This window comes from Balaenoptera physalus, assembly GCF_965194825.1.
Source record: "Balaenoptera physalus genome assembly, chromosome: 9".
NCBI classification, from domain to species: Eukaryota; Metazoa; Chordata; class Mammalia; order Artiodactyla; family Balaenopteridae; genus Balaenoptera; species Balaenoptera physalus.
This window is the reverse complement of record NC_138888.1, coordinates 48,980,155-48,997,673: the sequence shown is the minus strand read 5'-3', so window position 1 is coordinate 48,997,673 and position 17,519 is coordinate 48,980,155. Positions and strand designations below refer to the sequence as shown.

Here is a 17,519-nt window from a genome sequence, read left to right as displayed (position 1 = left end):
CTTTTTTTTTTTTTTTAGATTCCACATAAAAGTGATATTATACAGTATTTGTCTTTCTCTGAGTTAGTTCACTTAGCATAATACTGTAAGGTCCATTCATGTAGTTGCAAATGGCAGGATTTTCTTCTTTTTTATGATTGATATTCCACCATATACACACACACACACACATACATGTACATACATATCACATTTTCTTTATCCATTCATCTGTTGATAGACACTTAGGTTGTTTCCATGTCTTGGTTGTTGTATATAATGCTGCAATGAACATAGACATGCATATATCTTTTCAAGAAAGTGATTTAATTTTCTTTGAAAAATACCCAGAAGTGAAATTGCTGGATCATATGATAGTTGTATTCTATTTGAAGACACTCCATACTGTTCACCATAGTGGCTGCACCAATTTACAATTCCATCAACAGTGCACAAGTGTTCCGTTTTCTCTACATCTTTGCTTATACTTGTTATTTCATACCTTTTTGATAATAGCCATTCTAACAGATGTGAGGTGATGTCTCTTTGATTTTGATTTGCATTTCCCTGATGATTAATGATGCTGAGCACCTTTTCAAATAACTGTAGGCCATCTGTATGTCGTCTCTGGAAAAATGTCTATTCTGATCCCCTGCCTGTTTTTAGATCAGATTGCCTTTTTTTTCCTATTTATTTATGTGAGTTCTTTATATATTTTGGATATTAAATATTTTCTCCCATTTGGTAGGTTGCCATTTTGTTTTGTTGATGGTTTCCTTTGCTGTGCAGAAACTTTTTGATATTGTCCCATTTGTTTATTTTTGCTTTTGTTGCCTTTGCTTTTGGTGTCAAATCCAGAAAATCATAACCAAGACAGATGTCAGGATGCTTACTGCCTGTTTTCTTCTAGGATTTTTATGGTTTAAGGTTTTACATTCAAGTCTTTAATCCATTTTGAGTTAATTTTTGTGTATGGTATAAAATAGTGGTCCAGTTTCATTCTTTTGCAGGTAGCTATCCAGTTTTCCCAACACCATTTATTGAAGAGACTGTCCTTTCCCCATTGTATCCTCTTGACTCCTCTGTTGTAAATTAACTGATCATATATGTGTGGGTTTATTTCTGGGCTCTCTATAGGTTTCATTGATCTATGTATCTTCACTTCCCCCCAATACCATACTGTTTTGATTACCATAGCTCCATAATATAGTTTGAAACCAGGGTGCATGATGCCTCCAGCTTTGTTCTTCTTTCTCAAAATGGCTTTGACTACCTGGGGTTTTTGTGCTTCCATACAAATTTTAAAATTGTTTATTCTATTTTTGTGAAAAATACCATTGGAATTTTGATGAGGACAGCATTGAATCTGTAGATTTCTTTGAGTGGTATGGACATTCTAACAATATTAATTCTTTCAATCCATGAGCATGGAATATCTTTCCATTTGTTTGTGTTTTCAGTTTCTTTTATCAGTGTCTTACAGTTTTCACTGTATAGGGCTTTTACCTCCTTGGTTAAATTTATTATTTATTTATTTATTCTTTTTGATGCAATTGTAAATTATAAAAAGGACTGTTGTCTTAATTTCACTTTCTGTTTGTTTTTAGTGTCTAGAAACACAGCAGTTTTTCTGTATATTGATTTTTGTATCCTGAAACTTCACTGAATTTATTGATGAGCTCTAGTAGTTTTCTGGTAGCATCTTTAGGATTTTCTATGTATAGTATCATGTAACCTACACACAGTGCAGTTTTACTTCTTCCTTTCTGATTTAGATGCCTTTTATTTCTTTTTCTTCTCTGATTGCTGTGGTCAGGACTTCCAAAACTATGTTAAATAAAAGTGGCGAGAGTGGATATCCTTGTCTTGTTCCTGATCTTAGAGGAAATGCTTTCAGATTTTCCCCACAGCGTATGATGCTGGCTGTAGGTTTATCATATCTGGCCTTTATTATGTTGAGGTAGGTTCCCTCTATGCCCACTTTCTGGAGAATTTTTATCATAATTGGGTGTTGAATTTTGTCAGCAGCTTTTTTTGCATCTGTTGAGATGGTCATATTTTTTTTAACTTTTTATTTTATGTTGGAGTATAGTCGATTAACAATATTGTGTTAGTTTCAGGTATACACGAAAGTGATTCAGTTATATATATACATGTGTCTATTCTTTTTCAAATTCTTTTCTCATTAAGGTTGTTACATAATATTGAGCAGAGTTCCCTGTGCTATACAGTAGATCCTTGTTGGTTATCCATTTTATTTTATTTTATTTTATTTTTTAACATCTTTATTGGAGTATAATTGCTTTACAATGGTGTGTTAGTTTCTGCTTTATAACAAAGTGAATCAGTTATACATATACATATGTTCCCATATCTCTTCCCTCTTGTGTCTCCCTCCCTCCCACCCTCCCTATCCCACCCCTCTAGGTGGTCACAAGACACCGAGCTGATCTCCCTGTGCTATGCGGCTGCTTCCCACTAGCTATCTATTTTACGTTTGGTAGTGTATATATGTCCATGCCACTCTCTCACTTTGTCGCGGCTTACCCTTCCCCCTCCCCATATCCTCAAGTCCATTCTCTAGTAGGTCTGTGTTTTTTTTTTTTCTTAGATTCCATATATATGTGTTAGCATATGGTATTTGTTTTTCTCTTTCTGACTTACTTCACTCTGTATGACAGACTGTAGGTCCATCCACCTCACTACAGATAACTCAATTTCGTTTCTTTTTATGACTGAGTAATATTCCATTGTATATATGTGCCACATCTTCTTTATCCATTCATCTGTTGATGGACACTTAGGTTGCTTCCATGTCCTGGCTATTGTAAATAGAGTTGCAGTGAACATTTTGGTACATGACTCTTTTTGAATTATGGTTTTCTCAGGGTATATGCCCAGTAGTGGGATTGCTGGGTCGTATGGTAGTTCTATTTTTAGTTTTTTAAGGAACCTCCATACTGTTCTCCATAGTGGCTGTATCAATTTACATTCCCATCAACAGTGCAAGAGGGTTCCCTTTTCTCCACACCCTCTCCAACATTTATTGTTTGTAGATTTTTTGATGATGGCCATTCTGACCGGTGTGAGATGATATCTCATTGTAGTTTTGATTTGCATTTCTCTAATGATTAATGATGTTGAGCATTCTTTCATGTGTTTGTTGGCAATCTGTATATCTTCTTTGGAGAAATGTCATTTAGGTCTTCTGCCCATTTTTGGATTGGGTTGTTTGTTTTTTTGATATTGAGCTGCATGAGCTGCTTGTAAATTTTGGAGATTAATCCTTTGTCAGTTGCTTCATTTGCAAATATTTTCTCCCATTCTGAGGGTTGTCTTTTGGTCTTGTTTATGGTTTCCTTTGCTGTGCAAAAGCTTTTAAGTTTCATTAGGTCCCATTTGTTTATTTTTGTTTTTATTTCCATTTCTTTAGGAGGTGGGTCAAAAAGGATCTTGCTGTGATTTATGTCACAGAGTGTTCTGCCTATGTTTTCCTCTAAGAGTTTGTTAGTGTCTGGCCTTACATTTAGGTCTTTAATCCATTTTGAGTTTATTTTTGTGTATGGTGTTAGGGAGTGTTCTAATTTCATACTTTTACATGTACCTGTCGAGTTTTCCCAGCACCACTTATTGAAGAGGCTGTCTTCTCTCCACTGTATATTCTTGCCTCCTTTATGGTTATCCATTTTAAATATAGCAGTGTGTACATGTCAATCCCAAGCTCCCTAACTATCCCACCCCCTACCCTTCCTCCCTGGTAACCATAAATTCATTCTCTAAGTCTGTGAGTCTGTTTCTGTTTTGTAAGTAAGTTCATTTGTATCATTGTTTTTTAGATTCCTTATATAAGTGATATCACATGATATTTGTCTTCCTCTGTCTGACTTACTTCACTCAGTATGACAATCTCTAGGTCCATCCATGTTGCTACAAATGGCATTATTTCATTCTTTTTAATGGCTGAGTAATATTCCATTGTATATATGTACCACATCATCTTTATCCATTCCTCTGTCGATGGACGTTTAGGTTGTTTCCTTGTCTTGGCTATTGTAAACAGTGCTGCAATGAAACCTGGGGTGCATGTATCCTTTCAGACCATGTTTTTCTCTGGATATATGCCTAGGAGTGGGATTGCAGAATCATATGGTAGCTCTATTTTTAGTTTTTTAAGGAACCTCCATACTGTTCTCCATAGTGGCTGTACCAGTTTACATTCCCACCAACAGTATAGGAGAGTTCTCTTTTCTCCATACCCTCTCCAGCATTGTTTGTTTGTAGATTTTTTGATGATGGCTATTCTGACCAGTGTGAGGTGATATCTCATTGTAGTTTTTTTTTTTAAATTGTAGTATAATTCCTTTTTTATTGGCATATAATTGCTTTACAATGTTTTGTTGGTTGCTGCCATACAATGAAGTGAATCAGCTATATGTATACCGATATACACCAGCCCCCCATCCCACCCATCTTGGTCGTCACAGAGCACCTAGCTGAGCTTCCTATGCTTTATAGCATGTTCCCACTAGCTATCTGTTTTATGCATGGTAGTGTAAATATGTCAATCCTAGTCTCCCAATTCGTCCCACCCTCCCCTTCCCCCACTGTGTCCACATGTCCATTCTCTACGTCTGCATCTCTATTCCTGCCCTGCAGATAGGTTCATCTGTACCATTTTTCTAGATTTCACATATATGCGTTAATATACGATGTTTGTTTTTCTCTTTCTGGCTTACTTCACTCTGTATGACAGACTTTAGGTCCATCCACGTCTACAAATGATCCAATTTCATTCCCTTTTATGGCTGAGTAATATTCCATTGTATATATGTACCACATCTTCTTTACCCATTCATCTGTCGATGGATGTTTAGGTTGTTTCTGTGTCCTGGTTATTGTAAATAGTACTGCAATGAACATTGGGTACATGTTTCCTTTTGAATTATTGTTTTCTCAGGGTATATGCCCAGTAGTGGGATTGCAGGATCATATGGTAGCTCTATTTTTAGTTTTTTAAGGAACCTCCATACTGTTCTCCACAGTGCTGTACCAATTTACATTCCCACCAACAGCATAGGAGGGTACCCTTTTCTCCACACCCTCTCCAGCATTTATTGTTTATAGATTTTTTTGATGATGGCCATTCTGAACAGTGTGAGGTGATATCTCATTGTAGTTTTGATTTTCATTTTTCTTATAATTAGTGGCGTTGAACATCTTTTCATGTGCCTCTTGGTCATCTGTATGTCTTCTTTGGAGAAATGTCTATTTAGGTCTTCTGCCCATTTTTTGGTTGGATTGTTTGTTTTTATGATATTAAGCCACATGAGCTCTTTGTAAATTTTGGAGATTAATCCCTTGTTGGTTGCATTGCTTGCAAATATTTTCTCCCATTTTGTGTGTTGTCTTTTGATTTTGTTTATGGTTTCTTTTGCTGTGCAAAAGCTTTTGAGTTTAATTAGGTCCCATTTGTTTTTATTTCCATTACTCTGAGAGACAGATCAAAAAAGATATTGCTGCGATTTATGTCAGAGAGTGTTCTGCCTATGTTTTCCTCTAAGAGTTTTATAGTATCCGGTCTTTCATTTAGGTCTTTAATCCGTTTTGAGTTTATTTTTGTGTATAGTGTTAAAGAGTGTTCTAATATCATTTTTTTACATGTAGCTGTCCAGTTTTCCCAGCACCATTTATTGAAGAGTCTGTCTTTCCTCCATTGTATAGTCTTGCCTACTTTGTCATAGATTAATTGACCGTAGGTGCGTGGGTTTATTTCTGGGCTTTCTACCCTGTTCCGTTGATCGATTTCTGTTTTTGTGCCAGTACCATACTGTTTTGATGACTATAGCTTTGTACTATAGTCTGAAGTCAGGGAGCCTGATATCTCCAGCTCTTTTTTTCTTTCTCAGGATTGCTTTGGCTATTTGGGGTCTTTTGTGTCTCCATACAAATAAAATTTTTTTTGTTCTAGTTCTTTGAAAAATGCCATTGGTAATTTGATAGGGATTGCATTGAATCTGTAGATTGCCTTGGGAAGTATAGTTATTTTGACACTATTGATTCTTCCAATCCAAGAACATGGTATATCTTTCCATCTGTTTATGTCATCTTCAATTTCTTTCATCAGCATCTTACAGTTTTTGGAGTACAGGTCTTTTGCCTCCTTAAGTAGGTTTATTCCTAGGTGTCTTATTCTTTTTGCTGTGATGGTAAATGGGCTTGTTTCTTGAATTTCTGTTTCTGATCTTTCATTGTTAGTGTATAGAAATGCAACAGATTTCTGTGTATTAATTTTGTATACTGCAACTTTACCAGATTCATTGATGAGCCCTAGTAGTTTTCTGGTAGTGTCTTTAGGATTTTCTATGTATAGTATTGTGTCATCTGCACACAGTGACAGTTTTACGTCTTCTTTTCCAATTTGGATTCCTTTTATTTCTTTCTCTTCTCTGCTGTGGTTAGGACTTCCCAAACTATGTTGAATAAAAGTGGCAAGACTGGGCATCCTTGTCTTGTTTCTGATCTTAGAGGAAATGCTTTCAACTTTTTCCAACTGAATATGATGCTGGCTGTAGATTTGTCATATCTGGCCTTTATTATGTTGAGGTATGCTCCCTCTATGCCCTCTTTCTGGACGTTTTTTTTTTTTTTAATCATAAGTGGGTGTTGAATTTTGTCAAAAGCTTTTTCTGCATCTGTTGAGATGATCATATGGTTTTTTGGGTTTTAAAAAAAATTTTTTTTGTTTTTGATGTGGACATTTTTAAAGTCTTTATTGAATTTGTTACAGTATTGCTTCTTTATTTTGTTACAATATTGCTTCTACAATATTGGTTTTTTTTTATGTTTTGGTTTTTTGGCCATGAGGCATGTGGGATCTTAGCTACCCGACCAGGGATCGAACCCACACCCCCTGCATTGGAAGGCGAAGTTTTAACCACTGGACTGCCAGGGAAGTCCCGCTCATATGGTTTTTATCCTTCAATTTGTTGATATGGTTTATCACACTGATTGATTTGCGGATATTGAAAAATCCTTGCATCCCTGGGATAAATCCCACTTGTCGTGGTGTATAATCATTTTCATGTACTGTTGAATTCAGTTTGCTCAGATTTTGTTGAGGATTTTTGCATTTTTTTTTTATCAATGACGTTAGCCTGTAATTTTCTTTTTGTGTGATATCTTTGTCTGGTTTTGTTATCAGGGTGATGCCGGCCTCATAGAATGAGTTCGAAAGCACCCCTTCCTCTGAAATTTTTTGGAATAGTATGAGAAGGGTAGGTATTAACTCTTCTCTACATGTTTGGTAGAATTCACCAGTGAAGCCATCTGGTCCTGAACTTTTGTTTGTAGGGTTTTTCTTTTTTTTGTTAAATTACTGATTCAGTTTTGTTATTGGTAATTTGTTGAATATTTTCTGTTTCTTCCTGGTGGTTCACTGTTGAGAGATTGTATGTTTCTAGGAATTTGTCCATTTATTGTAGGTTCCCCATTTTTTGGGCATATAGTTGTTTGTAGTAGTCTCTTAACGATCCTTTGTCGTTCTGTGGTGTCCATTGTAACTTCTCCTTTTTCATTTCTGATTTTATTGATTTGGGCCCTCTCTCTTTTTTTTCTTGATGAGTGTGGCTAAAGGTTTATTAATTTTGTTTGCCTTTTCAAAGAACCAGCTCTTAGTTTCATTGATTTTTTTTTTTTTCAATTTTTTTTTAGTCTCTATTTCATTTCTTTCTTTTTAAAAAATTTTTATTTTGTGTTGGAGTATAGTTGATAACAATGCTGTGTTAGTTTCAGGTGTACAGCAAAGTGTTTCAGTTATACATATACATGTATCCATTCTTTATCAAGTTCTTCTCCCATTTAGGTTATTACAGAATATTGAGCAGAGTTCCCTATGCTATACAGTAGGTCCTTACTTTCAGCTTTTAGTTTCATTGATTTTTTTTCTATTTTTTAGTCTCTATTTCATTTATTTCTGCTCTGATCTTTATGCTTTCTTTTCTTCTATCAATTTTGGGTATTTATTCTTCTTTTTCTAGTTCCTTTAGGTGTAAGTTTAGGTTGTTTATTTGAGATTTTTCTCGTTTCCTGAGGTAAGCTTGTATTGCTGTAAACTTCTCTTTTTGAACTGCTTTTGCTGTGTCCCGTAGATTTTGGATCATTTTGTTTTTGTTTTCATTTGTCTCCAGGTATTTTTCTATTTCCTGTTTGATTTCTTCAGTGATTCATTAGTTGTTTAGTAGCATATTGTTTAGCCTCTGCCTATTTGTGGTTTTTTTGTAGTTTTTTTCTTGTAGTTGTTTTTATAGTCTCATAGTGTTGTGGTCACAAAAGATCCTCGATATGATTTCAGTTTTCTCAAATTTAGTAAGGTTTGTTCTGTGGCCTAGCATGTTATCTATCCCGGAGAATGTTCCATGTGCATTTGAAAAGAATGTGTAGTCTGCTGCTTTTGGATGGAATCTTCTATCTGTATCTGGTAAGTGTGCCTGATATAATACGTCATTTGAGGCCAATGTTTCCTTAGTGATTTTTTGTCTGGATGATCTGTTCATTGATGTAAGGGGGGTATTAAAGTCCCCTACTACTATTGTGTTACTGTCAATTTCTCCCCTTCTGTCCATTAATATTTGCTTTATGTATTTAAGTGCTCCTATGTTGGGGGCATATATATATATATATATATATTAAAAATAAATTTATTTATTTATTTTTTGGCTGTGTTGGGTCTTTGTTGTTCTGTGCGGGCTTTTCTCTAGTTGCAGCGAGCGGGGGCTCCTCTTCGTTGTGGTGCATGGGCTTCTCATTGTGGTGGCTTCTCTTGTTGCGGTGTGCGGTCTCTAGGCACACGGGCTTCAGTAGTTGCGGTGCGTGGGCTCAGTAGTAGCGGCGCACGGGCTGTAGGGCATGCACCCTTCACTAGTTGTGGCTCACAGGCTCTAGAGCGCAGGCTTACTAGTTGTGGCCCATGGGCTTAGTTGCTCCACAGCATGTGGGATCTTCCTGGACCAGGGCTCGAACCTGTGTTGCCTGCATTGGCAGGCGGATTCTTAACTACTGTGCCACCAGGGAAGTCGTGGGTGTATATATATTTACAATTGTTGTGTCTTCTTGAATTGATCCCTTGATCACATGTAAAGTCCTTCTTTGTCTCTTGTAGAAGTCTTTGTTTTAAAGTCTATTTTTTTCTGATATAGATACTGCTATTCAGGCTTTTTTTGATTTCCATTTGCATAGAACACCTTTTTCTGTCCCCTCACTTACAGCATTTGTGTGTCTTTAAGATATGAAGTGAATCTTTTGTAGGCAGCATATACAGGTCTTGTTTTTGTATCCATTTAGCCACTCTGTGTCTTTTGATTGGGGCATTTAGTCGATTTACATTTATGATGATTATTGATTATATATGTTCTTATTGCTATTTTGTTCATTGTTTTGGGGTTGTTTTGTAGGTCTTTATTTTTCTTTCTTTTGTTCTCTTGTGATTTGATGAATATCTTTAGTGTTAGGTTTTTTTTTTTTGCATTTTTTTTTAATCAGTCATCAATTTTATACACATTCGTGTATACATGTCAATCCTAATCGCCCAATTCAGCACACCACCATCCCCACCCCACCGCGGCTTTCCCGCCTTGGTGTCCATACGTTTGTTCTCTACATCTGTGTCTCAACTTCTGCCCTGCAAACCGGTTCATCTACCATTTTTCTAGGTTCCACATACATGCGTTAATATACGATATTTGTTTTTCTCTTCCTGACTTACTTCACTCTCTATGATAGTCTCTAGATCCATCCACGTCTCAACAAATGACTCAGTTTCGTTCCTTTTTGTGGCTGAGTAATATTCCATTGTATATATGTACCACCACTTCTTTATCCATTTGTCTGTCGATGGGCATTTAGGTTGCTTCCATGACCTGGCTATTGTAAATAGTGCTGCAATGAACACTGGGGTGCATATGTCTTTTTGAATTACGGTTTTCTCTGGGTATATGCCCAGTAGTGGGATTGCTGGATCATATGGTAATTCTATTTTTAGTTTTTTAGGGAACCTCCATATTGTTCTCCATAGTGGCTGTGTCAATTTACATTCCCACCAACAGTGCACGAGGGTTCCCTTTTCTCCACACCCTCTCCAGCATTTGTTGTTTGTAGATTTTCTGATGATGCCCATTCTAACTGGTGTGAGGTGATAACTCACTGTAGTTTTGATTTGCATTTCTCTAATAATTAGTGATGTTGAGCATCTTTTCATGTGCTTCTTGACTATCTGTATGTCTTCTTTAGAGAAACGTGTATTTAGATCTTCTGCCCATTTTTGGATTGGGTTGTTTGTTTCCTTAATATTGAGCTGCATGAGCTGTTTATATATTTTGGAGATTAATCCTTTGTCCGTTGATTCGTTTGCAAATATTTTCTCCCATTCTGAGGGTTGTCTTTTCGTCTTGTTTATGGTTTCCTTTGCTGTGCAAAAGCTTTGAAGTTTCATTAGGTCCCATTTGTTTATTTTTGTTTTTATTTCCATTACTCTAGGAGGTGGATCAAAAAAGATCTTGCTGTGATTTATGTCAAAGAGTGTTCTTCCTATGTTTTCCTCCAAGAGTATTATAGTGTCCAGTCTTACATTTAGGTCTCGAATCCATTTTGAGTTTATTTTTGTGTATGGTGTTAGGGAGTGTTCTAATTTCATTCTTTTACATGTAGCTGTCCAGTTTTCCCAGCACCACTTATTGAAGAGACTGTCTTTTCTCCATGGTATATCTTTGCCTCCTTTGTCATAGATTAGTTGACCATAGGTCCGTGGATTTATCTCTGGGCTTTCTATCTTGTTCCATTGATCTATGTTTCTGTTTTTGTGCCAGTACCATACTGTCTTGATTACTGTAGCTTTTGTAGTATAGTCTGAAGTCAGGGAGTCTGATTCCTCCAGCTCCGTTTTTTCCCCTCAAGACTGCTTTGGCTATTCGGGGTCTTTTCTGTCTCCATACAGATTTTAAGATGATTTGTTCTAGTTCTGTAAAAAATGCCATTGGTAATTTGATATGTATTGCATTGAATCTGTAGATTCCTTTGGGTAGTATAGTCATTTTCACAATATTGATTCTTCCAATCCAAGAACATGGTATATCTCTCCATCTGTTGGTATCATCTTTAATTTCTTTCATCAGTGTCTCATAGTTTTCTGCATACAGGTCTTTTGTCTCCCTAGGTAGGTTTATTCCTAGGTATTTTATTCTTTTTGTTGCAATGGTAAATGGGAGTGTTTCCATAACTTCGCTTTCAGATTTTTCATCATTAATTTATAGGAATGCAAGAGATTTCTGTGCATTAATTTTGTATCCTGCAACTTTACCAAATTCATTGATTAGCTCTAGTAGTTTTCTGGTGGCATTTTTAGGATTCTCTATGTATAGTATCCTGTCGTCTGGAAACAGTGACAGTTTTACTTCTTCTTTTCCAATTTGTATTCCTTTTCTTTCTTTTTCTTCTCTGATTGCCGTGGCTAGGACTTCCAAAACTATGTTGAATAATAGTGGTGAGAGTGGACATCCTTGTCTCGTTCCTGATCTTAGAGGAAATGCTTTCAGTTTTTCACCGTTGAGAATGATGTTTGCTGTGGGTGTGTCGTATATGGCCTTTATTATGTTGAGGTAGGTTCCCTCTATGCCCACTTTGTGGAGAGTTTTTATCATAAATGGGTGTTGAATTTTGTCAGAAGCTTTTTCTGCATCTATTGAGATGATCATATGGTTTTTATTCTTCAATTTGTTAATATGGTGTATCACATTGATTGATTTGCGTATATTGAAGAATCCTTGCATCCCTGGGATAAATCCCACTTGTTCATGGTGTATGATCCCTTTAATGTGTTGTTGGATTCTGTTTGCTAGTATTTTGTTGATGATTTTTGCATCTATATTCATCAGTGATATTGGTCTGTAATTTTTTTTTTTTGTAGTATCTTTGTCTGGTTTTGGTATCAGGGTGCTGGTGGCCTCATAGAATGAGTTTGGGAGGGTTCCTTCCTCTGCAATTCTTTGGAAGGGTTTGAGAAGGATGGGTCTTAGCTGTCCTCTAAATGTTTGATAGAATTCACCTGTGAAGCCATCTGGTCCTGGACTTTTGTTTGTTGGAAGATTTTTTTTAAAATTTATTTATTTATGGCTGTGTTGGGTCTTCGTTTCTGTGCGAGGGCTTTCTCTAGTTGTGGCAAGCGGGGGCCACTCTTCATCGCGGTGCGCGGGCCTCTCACTATCGCGGCCTCTCTTGTTGTGGAGCACAGGCTCCAGAGGCGCAGGCTCAGTAATAGTGGCTCACAGGCCCAGTTGCTCCGCAGCATGTGGGATCTTCCCAGACCAAGGCTCGAACCTGTGTCCCCTGCATTGGCAGGCAGACTCTCAACCACTGCGCCACCAGGGAAGCCCTGTTGGAAGATTTTTAATTACAGTTTCAATTTCATTATTTGTGATTGGTCTGTTCATATTTTCTGTTTCTTCCTGGTTCAGTCTTGGAAGGTTATACCTTTCAAAGAATTTGTCCATTTCTTCCAGGTCGTCCATTTTATTGGCATAGAGTTGCTTGTAGTAGTCTCTTATGATGCTTTGTATTTCTGCGGTGTCTGTTGTAACTTCTCCTTTTTCATTTCTGATTTTATTGATTTGAGTCCTCTCCCTCTTTTTCTTGATGAGTCTGGTTAATGGCTTATCAATTTTGTTTATCTTCTCAAAGAACCAGCTTTTAGATTTATTGATCTTTGCTATTGTTTTCTTTGCTTCTATTTCATTTATTTCTGCTCTGATCTTTATGATTTCTTTCCTTCTGCTAACTTTGGGTTTTGTTTGTTCTTCTTTCTCTAGTTCCTTTAGGTGTAAGGTTAGATTGTTTACTTGAGATTTTTCTTGTTTCTTTAGGTAGGGTTGTATAGCTATAAACTTTCCTCTTAGAACTGCTTTTGCTGCATCCCATAGGTTTTGGATCATCGTGTTTTCATTGTCATTTGTCTCTAGGTATTTTTTGATTTCCTCTTTGATTTCTTCAGTGATCTCTTGGTTATTTAGTAACGTATTGTTTAGCCTCCATGTGTTTGTGCTTTTCACATTTTTTCCCCTGTAATTCATTTCTTTTTTTTTTTTTTTTTTTTTTTTAATTTTTTTTTTATAGCTACTTTATTTATTTATTTATTTATTTTTGGCTGTGTTGGGTCTTCGGTTCGTGCGAGGGCTTTCTCTAGTTACGGCAAGTGGGGGCCACTCTTCATCGCGGTGCGCGGGCCTTTCACTATCGCGGCCCCTCCCGTTGCGGGGCACAGGCTCCAGACGCGCAGGCTCAGTAGTTGTGGCTCACGGGCCCAGCTGCTCCGTGGCATGTGGGATCTTCCCAGACCAGGGCTCGAACCCGTGTCCCCTGCATTAGCAGGCAGATTCTCAACCACTGCGCCACCAGGGAAGCCCCCTTCATTTCTTATCTCATAGTGTTGTGGTCAGAAACGATGCTTGATATGATTTCAATTTTCTTAAATTTACTGAGGCTTGATTTGTGACCCAAGATGTGATGTATCCTGGAGAATGTTCCGTGCGCACTTGAAAAGAAAGTGTAATCTGCTGTTTTTGGATGGAATGTCCTATAAATATCAATTAAATCTATCTGGTCTATTGTGTCATTTAAAGCTTCTGTTTCCTTATTTATTTTCATTTTGGATGATCTGTCCATTGGTGTAAGTGAGGTGTTAAAGTCCACCACTCTTATTGTGTTACTGTCGATTTCCTCTTTTATAGCTATTAGCAGTTGCCTTATGTATTGAGGTGCTCCTATGTTGGGTGCATATATATATTTATAATTGTTATATCTTCTTCTTGGATTGATCCCTTGATCATTATGTAGTGTCCTTCCTTGTCTCTTGTAACATTCTTTATTTTAAAGTCTATTTTATCTGATATGAGTATAGCTACTCCAGCTTTCTTTTGATTTCCATTTGCATGGAATATCTTTTTCCATCCCCTCACTTTCAGTCTGTATGTGTCCCTAGGTCTGAAGTGGGTCTCTTGTAGGCAGCATATATATGGGTCTTGTTTTTGTATCCATTCAGCAAGCCTGTGTCTTTTGGTTGGAGCATTTAATCCATTCACGTTTAAGGTAATTATTGATATGTATGTTCCTGTGACCATTTTCTTAATTGTTTTGGGTTTGTTTTTGTAGGTCCTTTTCTTCTTTGTGTTTCCCACTTAGAGAAGTTCCTTTAGCATTTGTTGTAGAGCTGGTTTGGTGATGCTGAATTCTCTTAGTTTTTGCTTGTCTGTAAAGCTTTTGATTTCTCCATCAAATTTAAATGAGATCCTTGCCGGGTAGAGTAATCTTGGTTGTCGGTTCTTCCCTTTCATCACTTTAAGTATATCATGCCACTCCCTTCTGGCTTGTAGGGTTTCTGCTGAGAAATCAGCTGTTAACCTTCTGGGAGTTCCCTTGTATGTTATTTGTCGTTTTTCCCTTGTTGCTTTCAATAATTTTTCTTTGTCTTTAATTTTTGCCCATTTAATTACTATGTGTCTCGGCGTGTTTCTCCTTGGGTTTATCCTGTATGGGACTCTCTGCACTTCCTGGACTTGGGTGACTATTTCCTTTCCCATATTAGAGAAATTTTCGACTATAATCTCTTCAAATATTTTCTCTGGTCCTTTCTCTCTCTGTTCTCCTTCTGGGACCCCTGTAATGTGCATGTTGTTGCGTTTAATGTTGTTCCAGAGGTCTCTTAGGCTGTCTTCATTTCTTTTCATTCTTTTTTCTTTAGTCTGTTCCGCAGCAGTGAATTCCACCATTCTGTTTTCCAGGTCACTTATCCATTCTTCTGCCTCAGTTATTCTGCTATTGATTCCTTCTAGTGTAGTTTTCATTTCAGTTATTGTATTGGTCATCTCTGTTTGTTTGTTCTTTAATTCTTCTAGGTCTTTGTTAATCATTTCTTGCATCTTCTCAATCTTTGCCTCCATTCTTTTTCCGAGGTCCTGGATCATCTTCACTATCATTATTCTGAAGTCTTTTTCTGGATGGTTGCCTATCTCCACTTCATTTAGTTGTTTTTCTGGGGTTTTATCTTGTTCCTTCATCTGGTATATAGCCCTGTGCCTTTTCATCTTGGCTGTCTTTCTGTGAATGTGGTTTTTGTTCCACAGGCTGCAGGATTGTAGTTTTTCTTGCTTCTGCTGTCTGCCCTCTGGTGGTTGAAGCTATCTAAGAGGCTTGATGGGAGGCTCTGGTGGTGGGTAGAGCTGACTGTTGCTCTGGTGGTCAGAGCTCAGTAACTCTTGCATCTAATTTTAAGATGCTTCCTATTCCATTGGTTGTTTTCTCTATCTTTCGGGCCGCCCTAGTCTCGAAGCTCCTGCCCCTGCTCCTCAGGCCAGGTCCCCATGGGAGGCCTAGTGTTAGGTTTTGATTCCTTTCTCTGTTTTGTGTATCTTTTATAGATTTTTTGGTTTATGGTTACCATGAGGTAGGGGTGTGTGTGTGTGTGTGTGTGTGTGTGTGTGAGAGGGAGAGTATGTATATGTGTATGATTGTTTTAAGTTGCTGATCTCTTAATTTGAAATGCATTTTAACAACCATGCATTTGTACTCTCACAGTTACTGTTTTTGATTTCATTATTTTACATCTGATTATTTTGTGTATCCCTTAACTGCTCATTGTGGATATATATGATTTTACTTTTGTAATTTAACCTTTCTAGTAGCTTTGTATGTCGATGATTTACTACCTTTACTGTATATTTGGCTTTACTGATGAGGCTTTTCCTTTCATAAGTTCCAAGTTTTTAGTTGTGGTCATTTCTTTTTGCTTAGAGAAGTTCCTTTAATATTTCTTGTAGTGCTGGTGTGGTGGTGCTGAACTCTTTTAGCTTTTGCTTGTCTATAAAACTTTTGATGTATCCATCAAATCTGAACAAGAGCCTTGCTGGGTATTCTTGGTTGTAGGCTTTTCCCTTTCATCACTTTAAATATATCATGCCACTCCCTTCTGGCCTGCAGAGTTTTTGCTGAAAAGCCAGCTGATAGCGTTATGGGAGTTCCCGGTATTAACTTCCTGCTTTTCCCTTTCTGCTTTTAATATTCTCTCTTTATCTTTAATTTTTGCCATTTTTAATTACAGTGTGTCTTGGTGTGGTCCTCTTTGAGTTAATCCTGTCTGCGACTCTCTGTGCTTCCTGGACTTGAATGTCTTTTTCCTTTCCTAGGTTAGGCAAGTTTTCAGCTGTTGTGTCTTCAAATTTTTTCTCAGCTTCTTTCTCTCTCTCTTTTCCCTCTGGAATCTCCCTATAATGTGAATATTAGTGCCACTTAATGTTGTCCCAGAGGTCTCTTAAACTGTTCTCATTTCTTTTAATTATTTTTTCTTTTTTCTGTTCAGCATCAGTGATTTCCACTACTCTGTCAGCTAGCTGATTCATTCCTCTGTGTCATTTAATCTACTGTGGATTCCTACTAGTGTTTTTCATTGTAGTTATTGTATTCTTCATCTCTGGTAGGTAGTTCTTTATATTTTCTAACTCTTTGTTGTAAACTTCTAACTTCTTGCTCTGTGCATCCATTCTCCCAAGTTCTTTGATCATCTTTATGATTATTACCGTGAATTCTTTCTTGGATAGACTGGCTATATCCACTTCACTTAGTTCTTCTTCTGGAGTTTATCTTGTTCCTTCATTTGAAATATGTTCCTCTATCACCTCATTTTCCCTAACTTAAATTTCTATGTATCTGGTAGGTTGGTTACATTTCCTGACCTTGGAGAAGCGGCCTTTCGCAGGAGATGTCCTATGTATCCCAGCAGTGCACTCCCCTCTCATCACCAGATCTGTATGCTCTAGGGATGCCTCCTCTGTTGGCTGCGTGGCTCCTTCTGTTGTGGCAGGCTGACTGGTGTGGGCAGTCTAGTAGGCTTGGTTGGCCCCTGGTCCAGTTGGTTGCCAGGCCCTGTCTTGTGCAGAGGCTACTGCCTGCTAGTTGCCAGGGTTGGGTCATGAGGTGGCTGGCTGTGGAACCCCAGGGGGCCCCGGGGCTAGTGCTGGCTCAGGGGTCAGCAGAGTCAGGGTCCAGGAGACCCCAAGCAGGGCTGGTGCCTGTGCACTAGTGGGTGAAGCCTGACCCTGGGGCTAGTGCTGGCCTACTAGACTAACCGCTCCTTTTAAATATTCAGTTCCCAGCTGGGGTCTTACATTGCTAAGCCTTCGTGGAGTTCTCTAACAGTGATCAATTCTGGCATTCTCTTTTTTATTTTTGGGTTTATATGATGGAGGAGGAAGAGGCAAAAAATCTATATCATCTTGAAACCAATGTCAATTATCTGTCTTTACTAATAGACTGTGATATACATGAGGACAGGGGATTACCTTGGTTTCTCTGGATGAGCAAAATGCGGGGCATATCTTAAATGCTCATTAAATATTTATTGAATGACTAATACTTTACATTTGTGTAACTATTTTGCATTCGCCACATTCCCATTCATAAAGCCTCTATTAGGGCAGGTGGCATTATCCTCAGTTTTCAAAGAA

General features: G+C 37.5%; 1 protein-coding gene and 1 long non-coding RNA gene across 4 annotated transcripts in view; one reads left to right on the top strand and one right to left on the bottom strand.

Annotated features, from left to right (window-relative positions):
• Positions 1 to 13,446, bottom strand: part of LOC309667195 — a 190,334-nt gene extending 176,888 nt beyond the window's left edge. The window contains exon 1 of the long non-coding RNA XR_014267608.1: positions 13,228 to 13,446. This is a non-coding gene — a long non-coding RNA (uncharacterized lncRNA). The remainder of the gene's footprint in view (positions 1 to 13,227) is intronic.
• Positions 1 to 17,519, top strand: part of MFSD4B (major facilitator superfamily domain containing 4B) — an 80,883-nt gene that overhangs the window by 24,649 nt on the left and 38,715 nt on the right. The window lies entirely within an intron of this gene.